Here is a 22,013-nt window from a genome sequence, read left to right as displayed (position 1 = left end):
CTCACACATCAATTTAAACAGAAGAGCTGTGTGAAAGTGAAGCCAATTCCCCTGTTTAGTCTCACAGTGTTACATTCCTCTGACTCAGTTCTGTCTGAGCACTGTACAGTGCCTTGCGAAAGTATTCGGCCCCCTTGAACTTTTCAACCTTTTGCCACATTTCAGGCTTCAAACATAAAGATATAAATTTTTTATTTTATGTGAAGAATCACCAACAAGTGGGACACAATTGTGAAGTGGAACGAAATCTATTGGATTTTTGAAACTTTTTTAACTAATAAAAAAATGAAAAGTGGGGCGTGCAAAATTATTCGGCCCCCTTGCGTTAATACTTTGTAGAGCCACCTTTTGCTGCGATTACAGCTGCAAGTCGCTTGGGGTATGTCTCTATCAGTTTTGCACATCGAGAGACTGAAATTCTTGCCCATTCTTCCTTGCAAAACAGCTCGAGCTCAGTGAGGTTGGATGGAGAGCGTTTGTGAACAGCAGTTTTCAGCTCTTTCCACAGATTCTCGATTGGATTCAGGTCTGGACTTTGACTTGGCCATTCAAACACCTGGATACGTTTATTTGTGAACCATTCCTTTGTAGATTTTGCTGTATGTTTGGGATCATTGTCTTGTTGGAAGATAAATCTCCGTCCCAGTTTCAGGTCTTTTGCAGACTCCAACAGGTTTTCATCCAGAATGGTCCTGTATTTGGCTGCATCCATCTTCCCCTCAATTTTAACCATCTTCCCTGTCCCTGCTGAAGAAAAGCAGGCCCAAACCATGATGCTGCCACCACCATGTTTGACAGTGGGGATGGTGTGTTGAGGGTGATGAGCTGTGTTGCTTTTACGCCAAACATATCGTTTTGCATTGTGGCCAAAAAGTTCGATTTTGGTTTCATCTGACCAGAGCACCTTCTTCCACATGTTTGGGGTGTCTCCCAGGTGGCTTGTGGCAAACTTTAGACGAGACTTTTTATGGATATCTTTGAGAAATGGCTTTCTTCTTGCCACTCTTCCATAAAGGCCAGATTTGTGCAGTGTAAGACTGATTGTTGTCCTATGGACAGACTCTCCCACCTCAGCTGTAGTTCTCTGCAGTTCATCCAGAGTGATCATGGGCCTCTTGGCTGCATCTCTGATCAGTCTTCTCCTTGTCTGAGCTGAAAGTTTAGAGGGACGGCCAGGTCTTGGTAGATTTGCAGTGGTCTGATACTCCTTCCATTTCAAGATGATCGCTTGCACAGTGCTCCTTGGGATGTTTGAAGCTTGGGAAATCTTTTTGTATCCAAATCCGGCTTTAAACTTCTCCACAACAGTATTACGGACCTGCCTGGTCTGTTCCTTGGTCTTCATGATGCTCTCTGCGCTTTCAACAGAACCTTGAGACTATCACAGAGCAGGTGCATTTATACAGAGACTTGATTACACACAGGTGGATTCTATTTATCACCATCAGTCATTTAGGACAACATTGGATCATTCAGAGATCCTCGCTGAACTTCTGGAGTGAGTTTGCTGCACTGAAAGTAAAGGGGCCGAATAATTTTGCACGCCCCACTTTTCATTTTTTTATTAGTTAAAAAAGTTTCAAAAATCCAATAGATTTCGTTCCACTTCACAATTGTGTCCCACTTGTTGGTGATTCTTCACATAAAATAAAAAATTTATATCTTTATGTTTGAAGCCTGAAATGTGGCAAAAGGTTGAAAAGTTCAAGGGGGCCGAATACTTTCGCAAGGCACTGTATCTCTCTTTTCTCTGTCTCTCAGAGAACCTAAGGGTATTACATGTATGCACTGTAAAGAAGCTGTGAAATGCACTGTACAGGTATGGCTCAAAATAGAGTCACACAAAGACATGTTTACAAATTTGTTGATCTATAATCACTGTGAACTAATACTGACAATATACACCAGCATTCAGTGCTGTTTAATTTGTGATATGCTACAATAAGATTTCGCTATTTCTTTATGGTTTTTAAGTGTTACACACCAGTTTGAGGATCTTCCAAATTCTGAAATGATGTAAACATTATTTGTTTTCCCTAACACCTGCAAGTGCAGTAACCATTGTTTTTCATTTCCTTCTGAAAACCTCATGTTTTCAATTAGCCACAGCTTGTCATACTCATTTCCACTAATTGGATAAAGGTTTAACCAACATGAGAGCAGCAATCTATTAACCTGGGATCATAAGCCTAGGCTTCCTTTAACAACCTTGGGGTTTCCAAAAAAGCACAGGAGTGCTGCAAGGTCTTTATAGATTTTTGAATTATTAACATGTCTAACTCTTTCAGAAAGAGGTATTGATAGAATATCAATAACATTAATTATTTAATTGCATAATGCTGGGCGGGTAGCCATTTGCTTCTCATTTGTCAGCACAGACCTTGAAGAAGTGCACTATAAGGGTACATGTTCCTGTGCTAATAAGCATAGTAATAGCTTCTTGGGGTACTGACCTACAGGCAGATGTAAAGGTTTGTAGACTACTTGGCTTTCATAGCTAACTGACTTCTGCAACTCATCCAAATGAAACAATCAATTAACCTTGGAAGAACATCAGAAGCAAACATTTGGATAAAATAAAGTTTTTTATGATACAGCATTAAAAATCACCAGCTGGAGCTCTTCAGAAACATACAAGGAAAACCCCATGCTGTCCCAATAAATTCTTAATGAAAAACTAGCCTTTTTGGAGGCATGGTATTTCCAAGGTATATCTACAAAGGTAATTGAGTTAAATGAACTGCATATTTCTTGTAAAGTGAGCTTGCTTTGAATTATGTGTAGTTCTTGATAACACAATGGCTGCCTTTTAAATGGCGATTATCTTCTCTTGGTTTACAAATGTCTGTAACACAGAGTGAAAAGAAGCAGTGGCCAAGGAATTGTGGGACTTGAAGAAATATTTCCAGAGTCAGACACCGTAAAACATTCATCAAATAACGGCAGGATGCTCCATCACACGCCCCAAACCTTTGTAATCATTTGTATCTGACATGGTTCAATGCAAAAAGACTTCACATACAAATTTATATAAAGTCAAATATGTAGCCATAAATATCAAAACAGTGAGAACTAAATGTGCTGGGCATTTTAGAAATGTAACAGTGATTGTGCCTTAAAATTTGTGATGATCACAATTAAGGTTTCTATACCTTCCTCCTCTCAATACTTGTTAAATGTGGTGTTAGTCTCACACAGAGCCTCCTGTTCAGCCATCTGTGTTGTGCAGTGCAGGGGCACACTGTGGCTGATAAGAGGTGTGGGGGGCAACATTCATATTTTACCTCTGTACTGTGTAAAGGATGCAAATTCAGCCTCTTGCAGATGTAATTTCACATTATCTTGAATTGCAGGTAACGGTCTGGAATTGCAGATAATTGGTCTGATATCTGCTGCCGACTGGCCTCTCACATATTATACTTCTGAAATCATTTTTTTTATTAGGATTCTAAGCGGGTGTTCAACGTTCTGTGTTTGTATATAAATGAATAGAGACAGAGATGATTTCCTCTAGGTACAGGCAATAGTTGATTTCTATTTTTGCTATAATTGTTACTGATTTCCAAGAACATAAGAAATGGGAGAAGGACATTTCTCCCATCTAGCTCATTTTGTTTCTAGCCAGTGATTGATCAGAGGACCTCGAGGCATATCAGCTTTGACAAAATGACTGGATAACTTGTTTCAAACTCTTTGTTTAAAGATCTGCTCCTAAGACTTAAATGCACTTCCTCTTAGCTTCCATGTGTCCTTGGTTTCTGTTTCACTGTTGATTTTGAAGAACCCCTTCGGACTGACCTCAAAGTGCCTTTGAGGATTTTAAATACCTGAATCAATCCCCTCTAGCTTTCTCTGTTCAAGCCTGAGAATACATTTAACTCTGCTGATTGGCAAGTTTTTTTACTCATTTAAATGACAAAATGTATGTTTTATTTGTATTTTTACTATTTCCTTCAATAAGCCCTTAAAACTCCATTTCAGTATACTTTTTAATAATCAAGGAATGTGTGGAATCTAAGTTTAAAAGACAGTGGTTCTCTGTGCAAAATGTCTAAGTGAATCCAGGTGCTGCCATTTACATTTCGAATGTTGAGAATTTGTCCATTGGGTTTTCTTATGTTACAAACTGTCATTTTTCAAAGAAAGACCATTTGTTGTACTTGAATATATATATATAGATAGATCAGATAACTTATACCAGATGTTTAAACCTTCACAATGGATGCTGTTTGTACATGTACTGTATCTACAGTCACAGACATTAATATAGACATACTGTAATCTCCAGCAAACATATGCACTAATTTATTAATTAGTTGATTTTTGTAATGACCGATATTGTCGAATCCATTTTATGACCATGTGAAATACAGTGCTTTTTCATTAAAGTTTATATTACTTAGATGTATTTATTGAGGCAATATTGTAAAAGCATGCATTGGATGATTTTTTCTTGAGCTACTGGATAGCTGTTTGACAATAATATCTCGGCTTAAGCTTGTGAGGATCTAGGAATATGTATTCATACTTTTAACTTTTAATTATCTTGTTAATAAACACAAAATAGAAATGTTGAATTAGTTTAACAGCATTTTTTCAACTTTGTGTAACACATTAATGTACAAAGTACAAAGCAGGACTTCAAAGACACTAACCCACATACAGTACAATACCTCTTTGTGTAAACATTCAAAGGACAGTGCTAATGTGTATTTTTTAATGAAAAAGGTAAATTCAAGAAACTCATTGAATTTGTGAAATTTGTCCAACTTCAACACTAAGTATTAAAACAAGATCAGTCAAAAAATGTACTGAAAAATGTTTATTGAGTGTTTTAGCCACAGTAAATGTGTCTTAACCCACACTTGGCCACAGGAACAGGATGCTGGATCCCCCATGCAGAGTGAGAAGTTAACCAAGTTAACCACTGCATGGGTGGAGATGGGCTGAAGGAGGGAAGCAAAAGACAAATGTGAAAGACAAAAGACTTATGTACAGTATTTTAAAAAAATAGGAAATGGTGTCAGGAATGATTATGATTTTGGACAGCTAAGGGAAATTGAACTTGAATGCTGTCATCCTTTCTAAATGTCCATTGTAAACTCCATTTTGTGTGACATTTTATTTTTTGAATGTTGAAGGGGTTATTCCATTTATAGAGTATATATATAGCTTTTTATTTTTTGTCATATTCTGCGGCTTGCTCATGATTGTCTTTGCAAGCAACATCATTTCTATAATCTGACCTGCAACTTGCATGGAGGACAGAACCCAGAGTGCCTTGGCTTCATTGTAAACAAGAATAAAAGAGGCATCTGCTTACAGCTAGTGTTCAGCAAGCTATGCATGACATCACATAGGAACAATTTACAAGCCTGCACACCTGCACAAGTTATTTGTCTGTGAAAAGGTTATTTAACAAATATTCCCGGAAAGGTGCTGTTTGGATGATTTAACAGGTGTTATCTGATCAAAGCATTGTACTTTTACTTTCATCCGTATATTAGCCAAATAAAGAAGTCAATATAATGGAACGATCAAAAGTGCACATTATTTTTTTATTCCTGTACATTATTCCTGAGAGTAAAACAGGGAAATGTCTTTTTGGAGCATGTACCACAGCTCAATATGTGTCATTTGTATCACAAATGCAGTATATGTTTCATTGTGTAGTGTTTACTTAAGGTGTTTTGCCGTCATTTAGTTAAAATGATGAGGCAGCAAAATATAACACCACAGAACCCTTGTCTTTTTCCATGTAAGTGCAAACTGGGTGAAGCTGTAATTAATTAAAGATTGTTTGGTCTGAAATAATGTGTGTTGTGGGCGATGTTATGTATGCCACTTAAACAAATTCCCAGCCTTTGTGCACCGCAACCTCATCTGTCACATTAAAGTGATCTAGTTGACCACAAATTTACCAAAAGAAAGGGTAGGCTGCTCATTAAGTGCTTAAAACCACATGCAAAAACCAGAGAGCTTCAGTGGTTAATGAGTGGTATTCTTAACTCCTTTTATTACATGCTGACAGAAGTGATAACATTGTTTTGTAGTACCATCTTTTATGATTTCCTCTATTTTAAAAAATGTATGACCTTCCAAACTAAATGGAAAAGAAACCATTTCAGATCTGGAGTACTCTATATGCCCATTAAAAATTCATCAAGACAAGGCTTTCTCTTTAGAGGGAAGACTGAGACATCAATTGAAGGCCAAAAGGTTCTCAACTGCTGATCTTTCTATTGTATTTGCAACAGGCACCAGTATCTAATTATTTATCAATTGATCTATATTATTATTGAATAATATATATTTTGTATTGACCTTCTTGATTTGAACTACTTTCCTGTCACTTGTGAAGGATTTATGCTCTGCTGGAGCCATTTCTCTCTTCTCTGTGAGATTCTTCTCAGTTTAGCTACAGTTTTGACACTGTGAATCACTAGATCCTCCTCAATATTCTAGTCTAACCTGTCTAACGAACTTGCTTGGCTCCATCATATTCTCAAAGGCTTTCTTATATCATTTTTACTGATGATACCCAACTCTGCTTGTCCTTCTAATTTTCTGACACACAGGTCTCCCCCCACATTACAGCACGTCTACCAGACATCTGTACACACTCACAGCTCCACCAAGACCCTTGGTGTTTTCATTGATGACAACCTCATGCTCTCGCATCTCCCACTACATCTCATCTTTGACTTCCTCCTGCAGATTCTAGTGCAGCAGCTGAAAGGTCCATCCAAACCTAATCCCCTACTCAACTCAGCCTCTCATCCAAGCCCTAGTTATCACATTCCCAGAGCTACTGCAATTCTCTTCAAGCTGGACTCCGTACATGTTCCTGTACCAACCATCAGACAGCTAAGGTTCATTCAGAGCGCTGCAGCTGATCTAATCTTCAATCTCCCAAAATACATTCATTTGGTGCATATCTCATACAGATCCAGCCATTCGAAAATGCAAGGTGGGCGTGGCGCAATATACAGCATATACCACGTTAATTGAAATATGATAATAGTTTCCAGAAGCACCTTGTAAAACTGCCAGATGGAGCTAATAAAACTTAACGTCTCATGTACAGCATTTGAGCTGTCACCAGAAAACGCCCGGTTTCGAATCCTGGTCACTGCTGAGGGACAATCTTTTTCCACTTAAGGATTTAATATACTCTTTAGACTTTTAATAATTTTAAACTGTGTATTGCAACATGTTAATCATTAAACATTAAAGTTGGTATATTTTATAATAGCAAGATTGCTCAGTACACAACCTTCCTCCTTTCATCATCAATATTTTAATTAAGTCTTTAACTTGGTAACTTACATGGGTGCTGGTTTTAATGTGCTTCTTCTCATATTAATATGGAGTCATGTAACTAAGCCGCCAAAATATTTTGGAAACATATTTTGGACATTTTGGAAACATTATGACATTCGTTTTTTTTTTCACCTTCAAGTATGTAACTATTACAATATGTAATTATGTAACTCTTCGGAAATTATTCTGTACACTGAAGAGTTATAGAGCAGACACTTTCTATATCGCCTCATACACTTGTTAAAATGTTCCAATTTTGATGCGATATGGAAGATATTATTACTAATATCTTGGACAGGCTGTAAGCTCAAAGTATTACCATGGTCCACGTTCTTTGTAAACGTCTGCATCAGTTTAACTCATTCAAGTGAGATTACGTGAAAACATTTTGCCCTTTCAGCTAAAGCCTTCCCTATCGAGCCGCGCGTTGGTGTAATGGCTTTGGCATGCGACTCCTGTGCGGCAGGCTGGGGTTTCGAGCCCAGCTCCCGGCATGAGCTTTCCTTTAACATCTAAACTTTCCTTTGAAAAATTAAAATAGCAAATATTATGGACACTTTATAGACATTTTTGATATTTCTAAATATCATATGTTCGAAGTTAAGTGATTTATTAATAACAACTAATAATTTCAAACTGCTTGTATTTTAAAATTGTATTTTGTTTGGGGTGATTTGTCACTCGCTGTTTTCACAACCTTCAATTTATAGAGGAGACACGATGAGTCTTTTCTTTTCAGCTTGGAACTAACTTTGACCTACTACAGCATATTCAATTGCAGCCGCTTCATGTAACGCAGCTCCGTACTTCTCGCAGGTTAGGACTGTTACACCCGCTGTTTGTTATGTAAAATAGACAGTTCTGCTCTGGAGATTTCCACTAGCATGCTCTGTTGTCTTTGCTGCTCTTTAATAAGGCAGCCAGCATTCAAACGAATGGCCTCTGACGGCCATGACCACTTTAATCTCTCCGTCTGTGTTCTTAAAGAAGGTTTTCCGAACCTTACATTACATCAGAAAGACTACAGAAACCAAAATTATCCTGAAGCTAGGATCACACCTTCCCCCTTCTCTTAACGACAGCCTACTTTTCTTCTAAATTTTCTCCATTCATTGAAGGTTTTATTTCACACCTCTCTACACCTGTTCTGACTTCACACCTCTTGATTGGCCTCTCTTTCTGTCCCCTGCTCCCGCCTCTCTCTCCTCCTCTCTCCCAACCTTTGTTCTCCCACTACATTACCTTTGCTTACTGCCTTGTCTTTCTCACACCTGAAGAAGGCTCCACGGCCGAAACGTTGTTTTCTTTCTTCTTTTTTTCAGCATGGAATAAACCTATTACTTGTTCCTTTGCAGCCTACGCATGCTGACACAGCTACCCACCTGAACTACTACAGCATTCAAATGTCCTGTTTTTCTTAACACTCTGTACTGTAGCCTTAAAACTTGAACAAAGACATGCCACATGCATACAGCACAATGTTGTATAGTTTTAATGCCACTAAAGTATAGCTTGTGGGGAATACATTTATTTGTCCTGCATCAAAGTTTAACTCTTTCAGAGTGCCCTACTTTTCAAACTCCAAGCGTTTCATTTGTCTATTGCTACAATATCGACAGCAATGTATGTCAAAATGTTTCAAAATTAACCACAAGTGAATGAGTTGAGGGATTTGATAATAGAGAAATCATAACAGATGTTTACAAAGAAAGTGTACTAATGTAATAATTTGAGCTATATTATTATAATTATATCGTTATTAATTTATTTAGTTACCCGATTCCATATTATATTCCCTATTGATCAAATTATAAAAAGTGTGTGTGTTTTTTACTGCGATAAGCGCAAATATTCATAGAAGAGGTTAAAACATTATAACTTTTTATGAAGTATATAAACTTAATATAGTCGTATGGAGCACGTAAAAACTTATCCAAAATAACCACAGTACAGCATGTAACTGAATGAAAAACTTTGATGCTCAAAATGTTTATGAAGAAAGTGGAATACTGGTGTGTATTTTTTATTTAAACTACCAACACCAGCCTTATACAGTATAGTTTACATAATATTTTTGTGTTCCTAAATTAATATTGTTTATGACCTTCAGACAAGTTATGCTCCAATTCTTTTTATGGTCAGCTACTAAAATTTCCCTTTTGTTGTAAAATTCCATATTAATATTCAATATTAAGCAGATTTAAACATGTGCAGTAAAGAGATTAAATGAAGCAATCGTTTCACTAACAACCAATCCACCGCTAGTGCCGCCTGTCGGTCATTTTGGCCAGCCAATCACGTACTGCGGTATAACGTGGTGAACTGTTGATAATTTCGTGCGGTATGGGGTTGTACTGTGCATTTTGAATGGCTGCATCTGTATGCTTCCCCCACCTCATCTCTCTACATTGGCTTCCAGGTACAGCCCACTTCTGATTCAAAGGTTTGGTGCTAGCCAGAGCTTCCAAGGGAACTGTTTGGTTCAGCATATCTCCAGACCACTCTCAGACCCCCTGTTTCCACTAGGACATTAAGAACTGACCCTTCTGGCTGACTGGTAATGCCAGTGCTGAAGGGCTGGAAGTCTGCTCTCAACCCCTCGGTGGCAGAATAAGTCTACCTGCCACAGTCAGAGCTGCAGACTCACTTCTTCTATCTTTTCCAGAAGAAACTGAAAACCCATCTCTTCAGTTCGTACCTAACCCCAAAAGCCTGCAACAAACCCTCACTGTCTATTCTCTGATGCCACCGTTTCCTGTCTTTCAAGCAGTACAGAAACTCCTAACATCCTAGCTTTTAATGCTATGATTACAGTTATATGCTCTGTTTTCATCTTGACTGGATATCATTGTAAGTTGATTTGGTTAAAGGTGTCTGCCTAATGAATAAACATAAATGTAAATTAATGTACTTTTTTTTCTTCATATGAGCTCACCTGAACAAATCATATTGTTTGATTCCTGATGTATCTCCTTGTTTCCAGCAACTACCGAAAATGTGAGCAGGCAGGTTAAGAACTTTGATTGATTGACTTGGCAGTCCAGGCATTCAGCACCAGGATTGATTTGTACATCCGAGTACAGATCTGTCATTTCGATGAGTTAATGTCTTAAACTACAATGAACTCTGAAAAGGAAACTGATCCATTTACTGCACTTTAAAAGAGTAATCGGGACTTCAAAATTCTCTTTCACTGTAAACATGAGGGTTTTATTTTTCATCTTTTAATGAGTAAATACTCTTCTTAGAATGAAGGGCTTTCTTTAATTTTCCCTGTACGTACACAGTTATGTTCAGTAAGTATTCACAATTTAAAGACAATACACAAAGCTTAAAACAGAACAGATGGCAGAATCCTGTGGCTTGGTGCTCAACACTAGACACTTATGGCAGAGATTTATCACCCAGGTACAGAAGTATGGTGTAAAAGTGAACAAGTCCTGTATGAGAGGAGCCGTTTGGACCATCTTGTTGAACCAGTTCTATACTGTATGTTACACTTATTTCTATGGGAAAAAATGCACTATACAGCTCGTCCTGTAAAGTTTACCACACTATAGGATGATTCCTGTAGTGCATGTATTCAGAAATATCTTGCATATAATTGGCATTACTAGTTGCAGCTACATTTTATTGAAAGGAACCAGGTTTTGGGATTTTAACTGCCAGAGTGGAAATCCAAATTAAATCTCTCATTCATTTTCTAACCGCTTCATCTAACTCAGGGTCACAGGAGCTGGAGCCTATCCCAGAAAGCAAGTGGCGAAAGATGGGGTACACCCTGGATGGGAAGCCAGTTGATCACAGGGCACACAGACATGCACACATGAACACCAGGGCCAGTTTTCCAAGTCTACCAGTATGTTTTTGGACTGTGGGAGGAAACCCATGCAAACATGGGGGAAAACATACAAACAGGCAGCAATGCTAACCTCTGCACCACTGTCACCCAGCATTCATTTAGAAAGAGTAATATACTACAGCACGGGTGCCAGGGACAGATCATGCAGAGGAGAAAAGACATTTTGAAAAGACATCTCCTTTGTAAGCCAGTCTGTACACCTTAGTCTGTGATATGCTCTCTTACTTTACATTGAAGTCCCGACAAAGGGGTTTTCAAGTATTTCCTTGAAAGTGGGACTAGATTATAGTTTCTCTTCTTTGTTTTTTATCACTTGTGAATAATAATAATAACAACAACAATAATAATAATAATTATTATTAAAAATAATTTTCTGAATGCTTTGGTGGGGAAAAACACAGGGGAATATATTAAAAGTCAAATCTCTAGGTTAAAGACATTATTTAATCAATCATTAGCTGAAAAATGATGTTCCTGAGAGCATAGCTCAAAGTTCTTTGCTACATGAGAAGTTTAATATCTTAATATAATTATTAGCTTATAATGCTTCGGATGCGATGTACTATGACAAAAGCATACAAATAAGAAAGATAAAATGCATGTAGTATGCAGAGTTCTGTAAGTTTCCACAAGTGCTTATATTTAGATGAAGCACAGTAACATACAAGTAGACATGTAGAGGCATTGATTTAGTCAGTATTAGAAGGACAGGAACTGTCAAGAAGTAAATCTGGGACAGGAGGATTTGAAAGTAAATGGCAGATTATGTATCCTTTGTGCAGCATTCCCTGGTTATTTCTCTCCATTTCCTCCTGCTTATTTGTGTTCACTCTACTGTTGAAAATGCAGTTACTGCATTATTGATTCCTCTGTTATGTTTTAAAAAGCATTTAGAATCGGCCAATTAGTTACTGCTTAATGTAAAATGTCAAAACAGACCTATCTACCCATTAACTGATCAATTGATTATTTTCTTCATGCATGACTTGATGCAAGTTTAAATTTCATTGAAGAAAATGAAGCCGGCTTAAGATAATACTGCTTTGTTTCCACTGGAGAAACACATTTATTTTGAATGAAAGAATTGATAGAAATGGTCTTGCTTAAAGTTGTGTCACTTTGAAATTGGTTTCAACAGGATATAAAGAAAGTGATATGCAATGTGTGTAAATCTGCCCAAAGTTCTTAAATCAGACTTGGGCTTTGTAAAAGGTTTGTATTCTCTATTCTGGAGAAGTGCAACACAGCAATTTTTATTGTAACTTCAGAAACAAGTTCCACTTTGAGAAATAAATGGCATACTGTAGATTTAACTTGAATTTATCGTGTGGCTAAATAATTTTACCAATATCAGTTTCTTAATTCAAGGACATCTGATAATAGAGATCATATAATCACAAATGTTAAAGAAAGCTACTTATTGATTGTCTTTAATACAAAATCACTAAGCGCTCAGAAACTCAATGATTTTATTGTGGACCAAATAGTGGATTTTTGTCTAACTGAAATGTGACATCTAACGACGGTTATTTGCTAACAATGAGGGTGTTCCTGCTGGATAAGTTTATATTGAGAAAGTTTGTGGGATTTTACATTCATTCAATGGCTGGATTTAAACAACGTAGCATCTCAGCCTCTGCTTCTTATTCAGTTAAATGGCTCAGTTTGTACAGTAACCAGTCTGTATATTATTTTTTCTGTATATTTCATCCTATTTCATTTGGGGTATCAATAAAACTTTAGGGCATTGTACTGTATATTATTAAAACATTGTAGTTTTTTAAAAATTCAAAAATATTTGAATCATTCCTGATTTTTAGAACGTTATCATTTCATGATTTCACAAAATGAATTAGTGCTCTTATTTGTGTTTTACTAAACATGTTGTATGTTATAAATTATGCTTAGCCACAGGTATATTCAGGTTGTCTCTGTGTTCACATAGACATTTTACAAAAACAGAAATTAATAATGCTGTAAAGATATGTCATTTTGCAGGATTATGTCACAAGCATTCTGCAAATGATATGGTATTAATGTCAGAGATGGCAACAAATTTGGGTGATAAAAAAATGATCATGTGACTTGGTCATTGTTTTACAAGTAGCTCGCTCAGGTTTCAACATTGACCATAGAGCTCTTCCAGTAAACCTTGACATTTGCTGTATTTGCTAAAGGCGACACACTATGGAATTTCTAAGTATAGAAGGTCCATAATAATCCATCATCAAATGAATTTAAACAGAATTTCAGGGATTTTTTCTTAAGGTGAGTGTATTAGAAAAAACCTAAAATATTTTGTTCTAAACAGTTTAATTTATTGGTATTATTGTGCATGTGTGCGCACCCTGTACATGTTCAGTACTGTAAAGCAATAAAAATGTGACAAATGAGTATTAGAACTATTAGTGTTGTTTTTTAAATGTCCCTGTGTAAGGAGAGAGTAAGCCAATTAGGATGAGTATTTAAAATGTTTACATCATGATCCACAGAAAAGGTCTCAATCTAATAATTTCATTTAATCTAGTAATTTCATTTAAGAGCATTGTTCTATAAAACGTGTTCTGTGGAAAGTATAGACAACAAAACCAACATGGCATGTCAAGTAAGCTTATTTTATTTCTCAAGCAAATGATTGTAACACATATTATTCTATTTATTACTTCAGTTCATGGCATTTGAAACAATACATATTTACCTATTTGCCAAATAATAACAAATCTTTATCATGGTTGACAAAATATTTTGAAGTCATCTTTTGAAACTAAAAGTTATTGATATTAGCATTTCATGTGTAACAATTACAGCGAAAAGCAAACACAGGATCATTATTGCATTCCAATTGCATATTAAAGTAATTACAGTTATGCAGTGCCCTCCAAAAGTATTGGAACTTTGAAAGTCTAAACTGGGATTTTCACATTGAACTTTAATGATCATTCTGCTTGAAATAAAACTTGACTTATACGTACAGCTCCTACTGTAGATACAGTATTTAATTTTTAAGAGTAATTTCTGATCTAAATGCTTGGGTCAATTTAAGAATATTATATTGAACTATATATAAGAACTGATATTTCTGAGTCTCTTTATTTAAAGAGGCAAAAATATTGGGACATTTGGTTGACAGATCTTGTTGGTCATTGTTTGTTGTTGGGCAATTAGACACTTATAAATGAGCTCGGAATGTGTTTTTTCTTCAGCTTTTGGAATGAAAGTCAAAATGAAAATTAAAGAACTTTCTGTTTAAGGAAAGCCACCAGTAATGAAGCTGAAAGAAAGAAAAAAAATCTGCCATAGAAACTGGGCATACAAAAACCAATAATTTGCCATTAATGGCAAAAGAAAGATATCACAAATATAATCAGCCAAAACATGGTTAACCAAGAGAAATGTATGCTGTTGATGACAGAAAAATTATCATACCTGTAGGTGTCAAGAAAAACCCTTACATATTTGTCAGTAAAATTATAATCAACTTCAGAGGTGGTATCAAGATGTAAGTGCAAGATGTAAACCTGGGACATGCAGTTTCAGGAGACCAAGATAAATGGATGAAGTATAATAGGACACATTGCTCAGGGCTATCAATTATCAATTGAGGGACTGGGTTGAGAGTATGCATGGTGGAAAGAGGCATCCCAGGATACTGGACAGAGCTGATGTTTCAGAGGGGTACTGTTGGACTATTTTTCTTTTTAGGGATTTATGTTTGGTATATTGGGGACTATGAAGTTAATATATTGTTTTGTGTTTCCTGTGTGGATATTTTTTTTTATTTTCATTTCATGTGTTCCATGTAATAAGTAATGATAGATTGTAGTAGTTAGAGGAATAAAACTTCTGTATTATGTTATATAATTATCTTGTGCTGGTTTGTGGGTGCACCATTCAAATAATCTTTTTTCTGGGAACAAGGGTTCTAACGCCTTTAAAATTGCTAGGTGGTGTAACTGGCTATTCCAAGTATACTGGAATTTAATTGTCACTAGCATTAACATACTCTGAAACTGGCTATAGGCTTGGAGTTAGTTTCATGATGGGAAAAGAACATCCACCCACATGTATGCATTCTTAGGTGAATGGATTAAAAAATAATGTTCTTTTTTATCTCAGACCCCAATAGCTGAGATGCAGCCACACAATTAAGTATCAAACACCAAGCATCACTGTAGCTATTAAACATATGTGATAAAATATATTAAACAGACATTTATAAGAAAGACGACTATCTGAATGTCTCAAAGTACCTTTGGAATTATTGATATTTTGTCTTTAATTTTGTCCATCAAAATAGTCACTACATTTGTCAGGTCATGGCTACAGTGTTCTGATGAACTCAAATTTGGGAGAAAGTGGTCTGCAGCTGCTTAATGTTTCAACTAATCTGAGGCTAAAGATAAACAAATGGATCATATTTTGGCATTTCTGTTTCCTTTAACACTGCCTCAATGATTATTCCATTATTGTGCCTTATAGTCAATAGTTGAGATTAACACTGTGACTATGAGTATTATTGATTGATATAAACTCAAGACAGTTTAGGGTACAATGTTGTTATGTTTTGATGTTAAAAAATGGGAATATTTAAGGGTGTTCCCTGCTATTAAAGTGGAACACAACCCTTAAATATAGTTTAAGGGTTTTGCTGGAGGTAAAACGAGTGAACAAATAACAAGAAGACTGTCAAGATATAGCAACACTGTACCAATGCTCAAGATGAAACTATTCCACAGTTGCTAAATGTTTTGTCTATTTTTTGGACTACTAGAAACTGTTAATCACATGTTTATTTTACATACAGCTGTTAATCAAAAAATATTCTGTATGTGGCTATTTTAGATTTTATGTATGTTACATGTTACATACTCTATACATACAGTAGTTTATATGTGCACAGATCTAGATTAGAAATAACATAAAAGAATTATACTCCTTTAAATGAAACACTGTGTTGATTTTTCTTTTTGAAGAGCTCAGCTGTTTTTTTTGTCCATCCACGTGTTCTGTACAGAAAAAGGGATCCCATTACCCCCAGGTGACCAGCACAGCATTGCAGCACAAACCTGACACTCACCCGATTGCTTTTATATCTGTTTACAAGCTCGAAACTTAACACTCTGCAGAAGCTGAATTACAGCATCAAAAAATGATTTAAATATTATGACAAAAATAATTGCATCTGGTATAACAAAGACAATCCATATGGGTGTCAGGTTGGCTTAATGATGTTTATATTTGCATATAATTGCACTTTGTTCATTTATTTTTGTAGCCAACATGTATTAACAGGCTTTAATCTTGAACCCTGTAAAATTACACTCATTGTCTTACAATCATTTCATTGTCAAAGAAGTCATGTTGCATTACGCAATTAATTAATATTTTGGCTGTGTGAAAAAATGACTTCTTGAATCAAGCAGTTCTGCACTATGTGTTACATGTGAACCTTTTCTGCAACCGTCTGAGAGCATAATACTTGCCAAGTATTATACTCTAAAAGCTAAAAGCTACTATAATATAATATACTATAGCCATTTTAACTATGAGCAAAGCATGGGTAAGGCAGAAGGGTAATGTTATAGCTCATGTTATGTGCACAACCAGATTTTACTAGTATTTATTGAATCCTGTCTGTTTTTGTAAGCAGGCTCAGAATCAATTAAAAATTTCAAACCTTAACCTGCTATCTGGGTTAAGTAAAAACATTCTTTTCTTTTTATGAATTATCTGTTTATTTATTTCTTTTTGATTTTTGGATTGAATGTGTTGTGTAGGTGTATATACAGTAACTTAAGTTCTACTTCAAAATACCATGACTGAAAGCTTTAAAGAAACTGTACTGTGCATTTTCACATTACCGTAGAAGTAGCCATTGTCCTATTGTGCAAGTCCTTCATGGCTAAAATATCATCTTGGGGAAAAAAGAAAAAAATAAGTTGTAGAAAATCTCCAAGGGAGAAAAAGAAAAATTGAAGGCAGTTTTAACCAAGAAAGTGAAAATAAGTCAAAGCGGTTTTGCAAACACTATTTGTCTTCAAATTGACTAAGTTACCTACATCCATAAATTCCTCTCCAGCAGACACACACTCAGTGCCCATCTCACTCTGTTCCACTCCAGTGAGTTTTTCCTTTTTTCCTTGTATTTCACTACCTTTTTATGCTTCAGTCCTCCATGTGACCTGAATATTAAGGGCCTTAAAAATAAATAAGAGGAGACTATAGTGCAAAGCAGTTATAAATGTTATAGTAATATTGTAACACTGCACCGCCATCAAAGTAACCTCTACTCTTCTACTCTTCTAAACCTTCTTTGCAAAACACTGAGGGAATGACTCAGCAAAAGGTACACATTACAGGGCTGACGCGTCAGCATCAGCAAGAACCAAGAAAGAACTGACCCTGAAAAAATATAATAAAAAACACTTCCGTTGAACAGGTGGAGAAGCAGTTCCTGGTCACACAGATCGTAAGTACTGTAACCAGAACTCTCCAAGTTCCTTCCCCAAAAGAGGGGAAGTCACTTGGTTATAATAAATTTTACTCAGAGCTACCTGTACATGATGCAAGGCAGGTCTATACTCTGCACGGAAGCCCAGTCCATCTTAGTGCTCAGGGCATAGATCTGTCTTCCTTGCTGAGAAGCAGCAGCTTTTAACTAATGATGGATTGTTTCTATATTGTTTCTAGCTTGATTAAGATCTTTATAAGTTTTTAACATCCCTCCAAAGTTGTATTTCCACAGCTGTAGTTTACTGGTACTGTACCTTTAATTTTAATTTCTGTAGTTAATGTCCTGACAACGTTTTACAGTTTTTATGCACATCATGTGTAAATAAGGGAAAATAAGGAATTGCACATACAGTACAGTATCAAGGAACTGGCAGGAAACCCATGATTTGGATAAACAAATATCTGTGAGAGCTCTACCTGTTCAGAAGCTGAATTTGTAATTTGAAAGGAAATATGAAAGCCAGTGTATTCCGTAAAAAACATCTTCTTCTAGGAAGTGTTCAAAGAGCAGACTAAAAGGTCCTTAATTTAACCTCACTGATCTTCATTGTGAAATAAGTAAAAAAGTCATAATATTACCTTTGGAAAGAAAAGTCACAGGAAGTTACTTAAACAGCTTTTGCAACATAGGTCAAAGAATTGTATAACAGTATATTTTTTAAATGATTTTATATTTTAACATTAATATAAGAGCATATTTATGACCACAAATATGGCAGTAATAAGAAATAGTAGAAACATTCATTAACTGAAAATGGGGTCTTAAAATCAAATACATGTTGTATGAAACTTGCATTTCACAGTTAGTGCAAATTAAATACAGGAAACTGTAAAATAAAATTATTTTAACAGCTCATGAATTTTCATTTTGGATGGTGATTACCTATTCTTATTCCAATATTATTTAGTAAATGTTATGATGTACTTAATAAAAAAATCAATTTAATTAAAATTTTGGATTCATAAGATGGATTTTTGTATGCTCTGTTAACAAATGATTAGCAAAATAAGGCTTGTTTTATGAATTTAACAAAGGATTATATTAAGCACATATTATATTAAACACTCATAAACTATGTACACGGGTGAATTTTATTAATCACGTGAATGCTTTTCTACATAAGTCACACCCAATAAAGCTTGAAAAGGAAATGAACTACTGTACATAACAAGACCTAATACTGAATACTGACTAGAGCTAACCACTGAAATAATGAAAACAGTTCTGCATTCTAGAGCAGAGGTCTGCAACCCTAGTCCTGCTGTACCATAGGGTCTTCAGGGTTTCTTTCCAGCTAAGTTCTAAGTAACTTAATTAAATTGTTCAGTGTTCACTTGCTTAATTTGGAGGAGTTAACATGCTTTCCATATCTCTGCTCATTGACCATTGTAAGCTACTTAGAAAACCTGCAAGACTGTGGCTGCCCAGGACCAGGGTTATTAACCTCTTGCTGAGAACGGTCAACTGGAATCCCATGTTTTGTTTAAAAAAAAGTGATGTGTAGGATTGTATCTACATCTGGACCAAATCAAAAGGTGCCTCTGGAACAATGAACTGTTGGTCCTGTATATATTACTTCTTTCCTTTTTTAATACATCTGCTTTATTTTAGTTTCATTGCATCATTTTTGTTTTCATTTATAATAACCCAAAATTTGGACCTTTAACTGCCTTGGCTGGAGCCCAGAGCCCTACCACATCTTCTACAAAAGGCTATAACCTTTTGATATGCATCACTGACTGAGGAAAAGTTAAATAATGTCGCCGCTTGGCACAAACATTCCAATTTATTATTACAAACTGCCTACCACATAGGAGGCATATATTAAATATATCTTCCTCTGAAACAAAATCTGCTTCTCTGTCCTAAATATGTTGTCCCACTGGTCTCTACTTCAGGTTCTACATATACTGTATTAAGATTTACCCTTCAGAAGTCTCTCTACTGGAGTGTACATTCCCTCTTTTCTTATTAATATTTCCAAGATATGTTGAAAACAAAACAACATAGGGGATATTAATTACTGCTTATACTAAGGTGTTGTCTTGGACAGCATGCTGGAAAACCATGTTTCTGCATTTGGGTTCCCACAGATTTTTTTAAAATAAAAATGACTCAAATAATGATGCTATTTTTACACTTAAAAAATTTGTTTCAAATGGTGTAATTAAAACTTCTATAAACTTTTCTTTATCCAGAAAAGAAGCCATTTTTTATTCATTTGTATAACATACTGGCATAACACCATTATTCTCTTTAGCAAGACATTTTGTAGTACAATAATATGACAAAATAAACCATGCAAAAAGGAAACATATTCTCCAGCCAGAAACTCTATCCCACTGCACCCATTTTCAGTAACCCCTTTATCTTTAGAGCAGGGCTGTCCAATCCCAGTCCTAGAAGGCCAATGTGTCTGCATGTTTTCCAGTCCTCTTTAAAGCAGCAGCACCTGAAGTGTTTGGTAAAGCTGTTAAGTTTGCCAAATTAAGCCAGTGTCTACTTTATTAGCTTATTAAGAACCGGGTTGGAAGGAAGACTTGCAGATACACTGTCCCTGCGGGGTCATGATGGGATGGCCTTGCCTTACATGGTGGAAGGGAGTCATAGCTAAGCATACAGTAGCTGGCAGAAGCTGCAAGGTAGGACCACTTTGGACCAGCGTTCTTAAATGTTTTTCACAAAACTGTTTTCTTTATCTTGGTTTTAAGTTCACTCTTGCCCTTGTTTCTTATTAACCTTTCCATAGTTAGAGTTTCTGTGTGTTTTTCACTATAAGCCATAAACAGTATACTGTACATTATATACTTTGTGATTAAAGTTGGCAGCAGAATCTACTGAATTACAGAAATAGAAATGAAAGGAACAGTAGAAACCCTTTGGCCTGTTTTTGTTCCTGTGTACCTTTAAGCCTGCAAGGAGCTGCCTTTTAGTCTTGTCCAAATGTGACATAAGGTAAAGTAAGTGAGCAACACTATTCTTTGGAATAAAGAGCTAATAAAAGTAAAAAAAATCTATCATCTCATTTTTTAACTCTTTGCATAAAACAAAAAGTTTGCATTTGCCTGCATTGCTTACTGTTATTTAGTCTGTTTTTTAAAGGCATATGCATTCCTGTAAAGCTCTTTCAGGAGTCCAAACTATCATCAATCCTTTAATAAGACTTCTAATACAGTATGGTACTGTGCCTCCCACACAGTGGCTTTGGAGTATTATATGACATCATATGTCATCCGTTAATTAAGAAGCATAGTCATTACAGTTTTATGACAGTCAGCACTATTTTGCATTTGCTTTCCACCTAACTTCATACACATACATAACTTGATCTTAATAACCCTTTTCCATAATTATTATAGCTCCTAAGCTGCCAAAATTTAAATTGTCACCCTAACGGACCTTCTGCGATAGCTCTGCAATAGGGTTAACCCAGCACTGGAAGAGACCGGAAATTAGCAATTCTGGGAGCATTTCACTCAAGCTATTGATTTTTATTTCTCTCCCACCAACCTTAATTGCAGAAGACCCAGCGAACCCACATTGGAAGTTCTTTTCTATTTGTAATCTCCAAGGAGTAAAAAAGTTCTCAATAAAATAACCACTTCTTCAGCTACTGTATCTGACTTTCTTCAGACATGACTACAGTAAGTATTCAACACCCCAGAAATACATTAACTGTGCCTTGACTATAGATATTCTAGATTAGAAGTAATCTACAAGAGAGGCTGCAAATATGATGCAGCCATTATAACAATTTAAAATGTCTAGCCAACAATAGAATAGAAGTCTTTGTGCTGAAAGATAGAGGCAATATCACTTTATGTACTACACGATGCACTTTCCCTGTCATAATATCTAAAATTTTCCAAAACAGCTGTAAATCATGTAGTGTATTTGACTCGTGTAGTTTCACCTTATGATCAGACTTCAGTTTTTGTTAGAAGTGGTGACATGAGGTTTGATTCTACATACTGTACAACGGCGTATAAGGCACATTTGGCACAGAGTTCACTGATATTAGCCAAAAGGTGCAAAAAATATCCTGGATTTGTATTCTACATCATCACATGCCAGTATATATTAGGTGCCATGATTTTCACAGGTGTTGCCATGATAGACAGCAAACAAATCTTTAAAATCAAATAAAAAAGCAAAGCATTTAAGCATGTATCTTCAATGGCCAGTTGATAAGAGCCATTAACACATTAACTAGTAAATACAATGACCATTTGAGCTCTGTGCAGAACAAATGCATATACAGTATCATCACAACCTGGTGCTAAAGCGATTCTGTTTTCAGCAGACACACTATTC

General features: G+C 35.8%; 1 long non-coding RNA gene across 1 annotated transcript in view; it reads right to left on the bottom strand.

Annotated features, from left to right (window-relative positions):
- LOC148673574 (uncharacterized) overlaps positions 1-17,778 on the bottom strand; it is a 42,542-nt gene extending 24,764 nt beyond the window's left edge. The window contains exons 1-2 of the long non-coding RNA XR_015936059.1: positions 17,245-17,778; positions 17,029-17,099 (exon numbers count right to left, since the gene is read on the bottom strand). This is a non-coding gene — a long non-coding RNA (uncharacterized LOC148673574). The remainder of the gene's footprint in view (positions 1-17,028; positions 17,100-17,244) is intronic.
- Positions 17,779-22,013: the final 4,235 nt, after the last annotated feature.

Source organism: Lepisosteus platostomus, chromosome 4 (assembly GCF_059453375.1).
Source record: "Lepisosteus platostomus isolate fLepPlt1 chromosome 4, fLepPlt1.hap1, whole genome shotgun sequence".
In the NCBI taxonomy this organism is placed as follows: domain Eukaryota; kingdom Metazoa; phylum Chordata; class Actinopteri; order Semionotiformes; family Lepisosteidae; genus Lepisosteus; species Lepisosteus platostomus.
The sequence above is the reverse complement of the archived record's forward strand: the minus strand, read 5'-3'. Positions and strand labels throughout refer to the sequence as shown.